The sequence below is a fragment of the Procambarus clarkii genome, chromosome 60 (genome assembly GCF_040958095.1).
Source record: "Procambarus clarkii isolate CNS0578487 chromosome 60, FALCON_Pclarkii_2.0, whole genome shotgun sequence".
Lineage (NCBI taxonomy): Eukaryota > Metazoa > Arthropoda > Malacostraca > Decapoda > Cambaridae > Procambarus > Procambarus clarkii.
Genome location: NC_091209.1, coordinates 22,303,797 through 22,313,228, shown reverse-complemented (window position 1 = coordinate 22,313,228; position 9,432 = coordinate 22,303,797).

Below are 9,432 nucleotides of genomic sequence, written 5' to 3'. Positions count from 1 at the left end.
TGAATGTGTACAAGTGTGTCGTGATAGACTACCAGAACGTAGACGCGTGTAGTATTGAATTTCAGGAGAATGGGTTGCAGCCCATTATTGTATACACTATACAAATCTAACGATTATCAGAGAAAGTGTTTTGCTACATGATAATAAAGAACAAACTGTAAATCAATCTCTTCTGTTATTCCCGGTCGTTCATTTAAGTAATCCCTCTGACGCCTGTGAAGTCAACAGAGGCGAGAACATTTTAGGATGCAGGTCTTGATTCAATTTAGTGGCCAGGGGACTGAATAGAGCATGCGGGCTTCACGGGCTCGCCCTCTAACAAATTGCATTACTCTCTGCGAACGTCAGCTTAGGGTAACATATTGGATTTGTTTTAATTGTAAGGAAAACCTTTACATCTCCCGTCATTGTGTTTATTTTACCTAAATGTGAGTGTATTGATTAACGAAGTGAGTCAGGAGAGTGATGCTGAGGTAGAGGAAGGACTCCTCTCCTACCATGCGCCTCAGTTAGTGATGCTGAGGTAGAGGAAGGACTCCTCTCCTACCATGCGCCTCAGTTAGTGATGCTGATGAATCTATGAGGGATATAGAGTGAGGGAAGGCGTCGTCCCTCACTTAATTCATGTATGAGGGATACTGAGGTGGTCGTTGTGGGGTCGAGTAGTGAAGGGAGGACACCTTCCTCAGTAAGCTTATCCATAATCATCTTCACCAGCTTGGTATGTGTGTGGGACCTCCTTTTACAATCAGTACTCAAGGAAGGGTTGTGGAAGATAACTCAAAGAAGAGTTATGGAAGATATAACCCATTGTGTGAAGTGCAGGTAAGTGTTTGGTATCTCTGATTTTACCGGTATTTGTACTGAAAAAAAAGAACGTCTTTGATAAATATTCTGAGTAATTAGCACTGACTAAAACAAAAATAAAATGATGGAAGAAAACGTGTTTTAGCAACGGTGAACAACGGTGCTGCAGACCGTTGCCAAGCAAAGAGAACACATTGGATTGCACAACCACGTTGTCACAGGAGTCGCGGCAACCCTCCCAAAGGACCCATAAGGTTTCTCAGAATTGGGTTCCAGGCTAATGAAAGAACTAGATGTCTCATTTCAATGCATTAAATTGGCGTTCCAGAGCTGGAGCGCCTGCTTTTTAAAATAAGTTTTTTTATACTTATTAACGGTAATTCTGTCCAATGTAACATAATTCATTCGTTGAATCAAGCACAGTTACAACAAATATAAGGGATTATAAGGGATTTTTATTTTTGCTATGATGTCAATTTTGTGTGTAGTAAAGTTGGTGTTATGTTATATCTGTTCTTTAGTGTATTTTCTGGTTATATAATGATACTCGATAGAGCTCGATAGAGGGGGTAAGATAACAGTACACGTGTTGTAGCACTACAGTAGAATGTATCATGATACAGCTACAGTAATGTGAGCCAGACAAGAGCTCCAGTAGAGGGTACCATTAGAGTGCTGAATAAAGCCAACTCAGGGAAGAACTACACTATTATGAGTCACGGCTATATTATATATATATATATATATATATATATATATATATATATATATATATATATATATATATATATATATATATATATATATATATTAAAAGTCAAACCCTCAGTTTAGTACAACTGCTAATTAGTACCTGAACAAACTGTGTATTTAAGCTGGAAATAAACAATCAAAGACTGTGACTAATAAAGCTATAAATTAGTACCTAAACACTTCGTGTAATTAAGCTGCAAAGTGACACTCGAACACTTTGTCTAGGAAAGGGTGAGAAAACTAGTTAAGCGTGTGAAAATAAAAGCAGTTTAATTATCAACCATAAAGTTGAACGAGCAACAGGTCGTCATTAATGTAGTGGCGCGCTGGCAACACTCTGGCTTTACCTCGACTCTCTGAGCACTACACAGGTGAACCAACGATTGGGCCATGTACTAAATACCCTTAATTAAATCTAATTTAGCGAACACCAAAGTCAAATTGGCATTAGATTGCTGTGAATTAGGAACAATTGAATAATTATGTCAAGTTAAGGATCAGTAATGACCCAGTTAAGCGAACTAGACATCAGGGTAGAGAGATTATCAGGTGATAGAGAGGGAGTTAAAAAGGCACAGAAAGTTGTTATAAATGGAAAACAATGAAGTGGAAAACAATGATAACAGTCACATGAAGAAGCTTTTGAAGCTAATTCAACGCATAATTTTAAATTAAAAAATAATGAGAGAACACTCTCTGACATAAAATACTAATAGTTGACAAGGCGGAGCGCAGGAGCTAGAAGCTGATCCTGCTGGAGTACATTTAGGTAAATACATTTAAAGGAACACACAGAACACATGAACACACACATCGACTTGAGAACACACGAACACACACAGAATTTAAAGGAACACACACATCGACTTGAGAATGGTCCAGGACGGACGGAAACGTCGTCGTCCCTTCACCTTGTAGTGTGTGGTCTGGTTAACAAAGGAACACACACAGATCGTGTGGTATAACTGGGCGTATACAGCAACAGGTTGTGCCCGAGTGTGTGAGTCTCCCTACCAACATTCTCACAACTTTGTGTTCTGCAAGTTGGAAGCTGGATTTAAACATAACTTTAGTTAGAATGAGTGGGAGCCCCGGAGCATCTAACACCAGCGTAGTGTTGTACGAGAGCCTCTGCCAGTGTTAATACTGCTCTATACAACTTGGCTCTGTGAGTGTTAATACTGCTCTATACAACTTGGCTCTGTGAGTGTTAATACTGCTCTATACAACTTGGCTCTGCCAGTGTTAATACTGCTCTATACAACTTGGCTCTGTCAGTGTTAATACTGCTCTGCGCTCCCTGACTCTGGCAGTATTGGGGACACCTGCTAAAGTATTCCTGGCTCTGACTGTCTCAAGGACTACTGCAATACTGTCTTCATGACTTTCCGAGCAATTAATGAGCTTTGAAAATACATTACAGTTAACATGAGTATAATGAACGTTGAAGAACTGTATTAAGATCTTAAGATGAGAGAGAGAGAGAGAGAGAGAGAGAGAGAGAGAGAGAGAGAGAGAGAGAGAGAGAGAGAGAGAGAGATAACATGTGTACGCTTCAGCGATATTTCAGTTCTTCAATGAACTTTCAGAGTTCCGAGTGAGCTTTTAGTGGTAGAGAACATTGTTATTGTTCCAAGGAATATGCAGTTATCTGGGATTTTTCAGTGTCCCAGAGATCTCTCAGTGTCCCAGGGATCTCTCAGTGTCCCAGGGATCTCTCAGTATCCCAGAGATCTCTCAGTGTCCCAGAGATCTCTCAGTGTCCCAGAGATCTCCTCGCAGTATCCCAGAGATCTCGCAGTATTCCAGAGATCTCTCAGTATCCCAGAGATCTCGCAGTATCCCAGAGATCTCTCAGTATCCCAGAGATCTCGCAAGATCCCAGAGATCTTTCAGTCTCGCAGGGATCAATTCTAAGCTTTTATGGAGGAATTTCTGTGCTCCTGTGTGGCTTCCGTCCTCACTCCCACACTCCCAAGTCTTTTCAACACCCTGACGTGAGATCTTTCGATTCCCTCACCTCATTCCTGCTGAGTGGGCGAGGGGAGGACGGGGGTTGATGCTGGGAGTGGCGGAGCTTGGGGGCTTGCGGAGACGGGGCTGGAGACTTGCAGAAACGGGGTGGTAGTTTGACTGGACGGGGTTGAATGGTCGTTGGCGAGAAGGACTGTATTCATACCTTTCTCTCACCTTGGGCAACAAATCCACAGTAAGTAAATTGCGAAAGTTTTGCCCACACTTCACGCGGTTTGGTGTAAATATTCCTGGTGGATTTACACAGGCCTGTAATGGAAATATGTTGAGAAGTTACTGAAGTAATGGAAGTTTGTTGAGAATTTACTGAGATAATGGAAATCATTTAAAGAGTTACTGGGCCAAGGTAATTGAGTTAGGGAATTATTGAGATTATGGAAATGAGTTAACTTATTGAGGGTACTGGAAATAATTCAAGATGTGACTGAAGTAGTGGGAATGAGTCAAGAAGTTACTGAGGCAATAGAAAATAGTTAAGAAGTTAATAAGTTAATGGAAATGAGTTTAGAAGTTATTCAGGTAATGTAAATGAGTTAATAAATTAATCAAGTAGCCTTTTAATATAATTTTCCTCTGTCAGAACTCATCTCTTCTCGTGTATGTATATATATATATATATATATATATATATATATATATATATATATATATATATATATATATATATATTGATAAATAGTAACATCAGTACTCATTGATGAAAACATCTGCTGGTCCAGGAATCCCATAATATCATTGTTTTGCTAATCGATGATGAGATTTATGCCTTTTGTAAGGCCTAAGATACTCAGAGGTGAGCCGAGCAATGTTTCTCGATCGGATCTAATTAAAACTGTACTCATGAGAGATGATTAAAAGATTAATGGCTAGGCATGAAGTTGCTAAGATCACATAGGAAATTTAGGACAAGCATCTTATTGATCTCCTCAGACTAAAACTGGCCAAACTCCTTGAGTGACATTTTCAAATGCTGTGGCTGCCAAGACCTTTAATGGACCATAAAACATACACTAAGTTATCCATAAAATTTTGGTATGCGTCAAATTATTACTATTAATTAGGGAGGAATCGGAGAAGAAAGGTCTGAAGTATAAGGACACAGACGAGGATAGTTGGAGGCACCAGGACATGAAAGATTAATATGTTCTGACCTTCCCTTATTGGGGCCTCGCAGACGCCAGATGACACCTCACAACACTCACGTGAACAAGATGGTCTTGTCAGAGCCAACTGTTATTTATGGACATATATTTACCCGAACCCCTGTTACAGCCCCGCTCCTGTGCCAAATAAGTCCAATACGGGCTCACCATAGCCCGTGCTACTTGGAACTTTTGTTCCGAGTCGCTGAATCAAAAACAACAACAACCCCGATCCCCTTACTTTTACTTCAGCTTCACCATCGATTCCTTGCCCCTTGCCAGCCTCCTCCCCTCCACAAAACACCTCGTCACCTTCTACTTGTACTGCCCCTTCGCCCCTTCACCCCATCCTCAACCTTCTCACTGCCTCTACTTCACGGCCTCCTCCTAATCCTACCCTTAATTCCATCTCAACATCTTTCTCTATATCATCTTCTCTTCCTCCACTACTAAATCCTCTCCTTTAAGTTTTTAACATCCATTTCCTACGTGACCTAGGAAAATGGATGTTAAAATAAGACATCATCTGCTATTGTACATTACTGGTTAAAGGAAAGGAAACTTAAAAGTGTTTAAATGTACATGAAAGGAACTGTACAGGTTGGAAGACATTGCACTAGAAGATTAATGGCTGGAAAAAGGGGTCCATGAGCTAAAACTCGATACTGCAGGTACAAATTGATAAACACAAAATTGTTCTCCACTGTTTCCACTCAAAAATATTGTTTCCATCCATCCGCCTCCCCAAAATGCTTGCCAGACCAGACAACAAAAATATTGTTAACGAAAATAATGTAAACAAGAAAACGCCATCTGCCGAAGAGGAGGAGAAGAGAGAGAGGTCGACGCTGAGGACTTTAGGAGCAGTTTGTCCCTTGCTGGGGGGGGGGGGGAGGTAGGAGGGGAGGAGATGGGAAATGGGTTTTAAGAAATGGAGAAGATGGAAAGGGCTGAGGAGAAGAAGTGTAGCATGTATTTGAGAAATAGAACTGTTTAACTGCCTATTACAGAAGATATATGCTGAGGTGACATGAGAACAATCACTTAACACTCCACAGTCACGCGAGGACTCCCATGGTCACGGCCTTCATGATCTCTGCTATTGTGGGCGGATTCAAGCAACACAAGTACACCCTGTATTGCTGGAAAATGTCTAGAAACACGAACACCTTCAAAATTATAATCTCATTTTCAAAAGTGGATACTTACACATAATCAAATCACGTGCTTTTTGTGATTATTCTTGTATATATATATATATATATATATATATATATATATATATATATATATATATATATATATATATATATATATATATATATATATATATATATATATATATATATGTGTGTGTGTATATGTGCTGATTCCTTCTGAAGATGTATTTAATATACGAAAGTACTTAAGGAAATTCCTGTTTCATTTTCCTCCGTGGTCTGACATTGTCATATATATATATATATATGTGTGTGTGTGTGTGTGTGTGTGTGTGTGTGTGTGTGTGTGTGTGTGTGTGTGTGTGTGTGTGTGTGTGTGCGTGTGTGTGTGTGTTTTTACGTTATTAAAACACATCTGATTAGGTAGTGTACATGTATGGATGATCGAGTCACCAGCAACCTCCCGCTATCCGTGCTTAAGTATCACCTTAATAAGCTTGAAGAGCAAATCAAAAGCTGCCTATCAAGGTTGTTTATATGTGTAATTTTTAGAAATGGAGGGCTGTCTGAGGCCTGGAAAGGTGTAATCTGTCATCACAACGTTGCTATATGGAGGGAAAATGATAGCTCGTGCCTCAAGCTTCCCAGGGTGTGGGTTGATGGTGTTCAGTCTCTAGGCAGCTGTAATGACACGGCTTCTGTCAGTGATAACACCTTCAAATTATTTGCAGCATTTGACCATTCACATATGAAAGATCTTGACGTTGCTGCGTGACAAACTTTGGCAATTACACTTAAGTCAAGTCTTGCAATTGCCTGAATGACAGGGTCTGAATTTGCATGATATCCTTGAAGGCACTATTCATTTCAATGAATAGTGTAATCAAGTAATGTGAGGGGTATTGGTTCAGTTACACATAATGAAGGACTACTTACTATGTTGCTAACATTAGAGTTAGATAACATGGAAAAGGGTGAGTTTGTTAGTTAAGGAGAGCTAGAGTGCTATCGTAACGCAAAGTAACTGTTACTCTATTAACATAGATAAACGTAGATCTATTCAATTTGTATCCATTGCTTCGTGTTCCATTTTGTGTTGATATGTTTAACACCTTATTAAGACCTCCATTATTTTACTCTTTCATCCATTTATACCTCAAACATGTTACCCTCACTCTACGCTTTCCTAAAGAATCTCTAAAGAATCTAAATCAAGCTCTTTCAACCTCTCTTCTTAAGGAAGTTTGCTAATTCCTGGGATTAACTCTTACGTTCTTCTCCGTATTCCTTCTGAATTATATACAAATGTATCATACCGACCAAAACGATACTACAGGATAAAGCTGAAAATGCCATTAGTTGTTTTATGCTAATGCTCTTAAAAATAAAACTCAGTATCTTATTTGCATTTTTACTAATATCTATGCGTTGATTTTTTGGCTTTAGATCCATACTAACTTTTGCGTATTCAGACTTCACAGTTTCAACGCTATCTAACTAACGTCTAACAATTCTATCATTACAAAGGCTCGGAACCCAGAATTTGTCAATATTAAATTGCTTCTGCCCACCCATGTCTACTTTAAAAATCTGTCTAAATCCTAATGAAGTGATTGTGAGTCTACTCTATTTTCTCCAGTCATATTTTTGTACCCTCGGCAAATTTGTAAATAGTCGTGCTCAATCCTGCATTTATATAATTTGTGTATGTGATGAACAACAAAGGTTCTACGAAAGAGCCTTTGGGCACTCCACTTACAACAGTAACTCACTAGAACTTCTCTCAATTAATTCCAACCCTTCGTTTCCTCTGAAATAATCACGTCCTCATACAATAACTATACCCAAAATGCTGACAAATACTGTCACAAACACTCAAACCTTCGCATACACCTAATTTTTATCTCTTGATATTCGGTAGACACAGGCTGCTTCTTCCCTTTTTTCTTCTAGTGACTATTGTGTCTAGAGAGAGAGAGAGAGAGAGAGAGAGAGAGAGAGAGAGAGAGAGAGAGAGAGAGAGAGAGAGAGAGAGAGAGAGAGAGAGAGAGAGAGAGAGAGCACAGAAAATAGAGCTTCTCAAGCAAGAACAAGACTGGTAAAAGGAAAAGTTTTCTTAACGGAAATAAAAGCCAACTTTCTTTAACACTCTTTCCCAAGTTGAAGCAATGAGAGGATTCCCTGAGAGAGTTTGGGCAACATTGATCAGGCTTATTGATTCTGAACTGCATGATAATAAAATGGTTGGTTACTAGTGAGAGAGAGAGAGAGAGAGAGAGAGAGAGAGAGAGAGAGAGAGAGAGAGAGAGAGAGAGAGAGAGAGAGAGAGAGAGAGAGAGAGAGAGAGAGAGAGAGAGAGAGAGAGAGAGAGAGAGAGAGAGAGAGAAAGAGAGAGAGAGAGAGAGAGAGAGAGAGAGAGAGAGAGAGAGAGAGAGAGAGAGAGAGAGAGAGAGAGAGAGAGAGAGAGAGAGAGAGAGAGAGAGAGAGAGAGAGAGAGAGAGAGAGAGAGAGAGAGAAAGAGAGAGAAAGAGAGAGAAAGAGAGAGAGAGAGAGAGAGAGAGAGAGAGAGAGAGAGAGAGAGAGAGAGAGAGAGAGAGAGAGAGAGAGAGAGAGAGAGAGAGAGAGAGAGAGAGAGAGAAAATGTTAAAAACCTAAACTAAAGAAATAAGAGCGAGAGAAAATGTTGAAAAAGTGAAATTTGACAAGAGATTGAAATCAATAGAGAGAAACATCTTCCCCTCAAACACAGTGCTGCAGAGTCCTTTTATTTAACATGCTAATGTTCCTCAACTCCTTAATTTTTGTTATTGGGATGACAGCCGAAAGACTAAAGTCAGCTCCAGACTGTTGTGCGAGCCATTATATGTCGTCAGTATGAACTCTGCCCATCACAGAGAACATGGAATGCTTTAAGGAAGAATGTGGTGGACAGCATCAAGGAATATGAGAGTGACGCATAAGAATAGAACAAGAATATCAACCAATGGGAGAACTGGACAGAATGATGGGGATATGGATAGGCAAGAACACGAGAGTGAGCCAGAATGATGAGGTGAGAATATGTAAGAATATGAGGGTGAGGCAAAGTGAGCAAAGTGTACTGTGCCGCGGGGACAGAAGAAGACGGAACACAGAAGACAGGATACAAAGGACAGCAGACAAAAAACAGAAGACAAAGGATAGAGGACAGGGAACAGACGGTAGGAAGGAGGGAATTATCAGGGGAAATCGCCAAGCCATTATGACTATATGGCACTTGGAAGGGGTCAAGATAAGGATTTGGGATGGGACAGGGTGAAAGGAATGGTGCCCAACCACTTGGACGGTCGAGGATTGAACGCACACCTGCATGAAGCGAGACCGTCGCTCTACCGTCTATCCCAAGTGGTTGGCCACAGAAGGTAGGAGATAAAACACAGGGGACAAGATAGGAGACAGGGGACAGGAGACAGAAGGCAGTGGACGGAAGATGAGACAGAGACAGGGCGAGACAGAGGGAGGGTGAGACAGAGAGAGGGTGAGACAGAGGAAGGGTG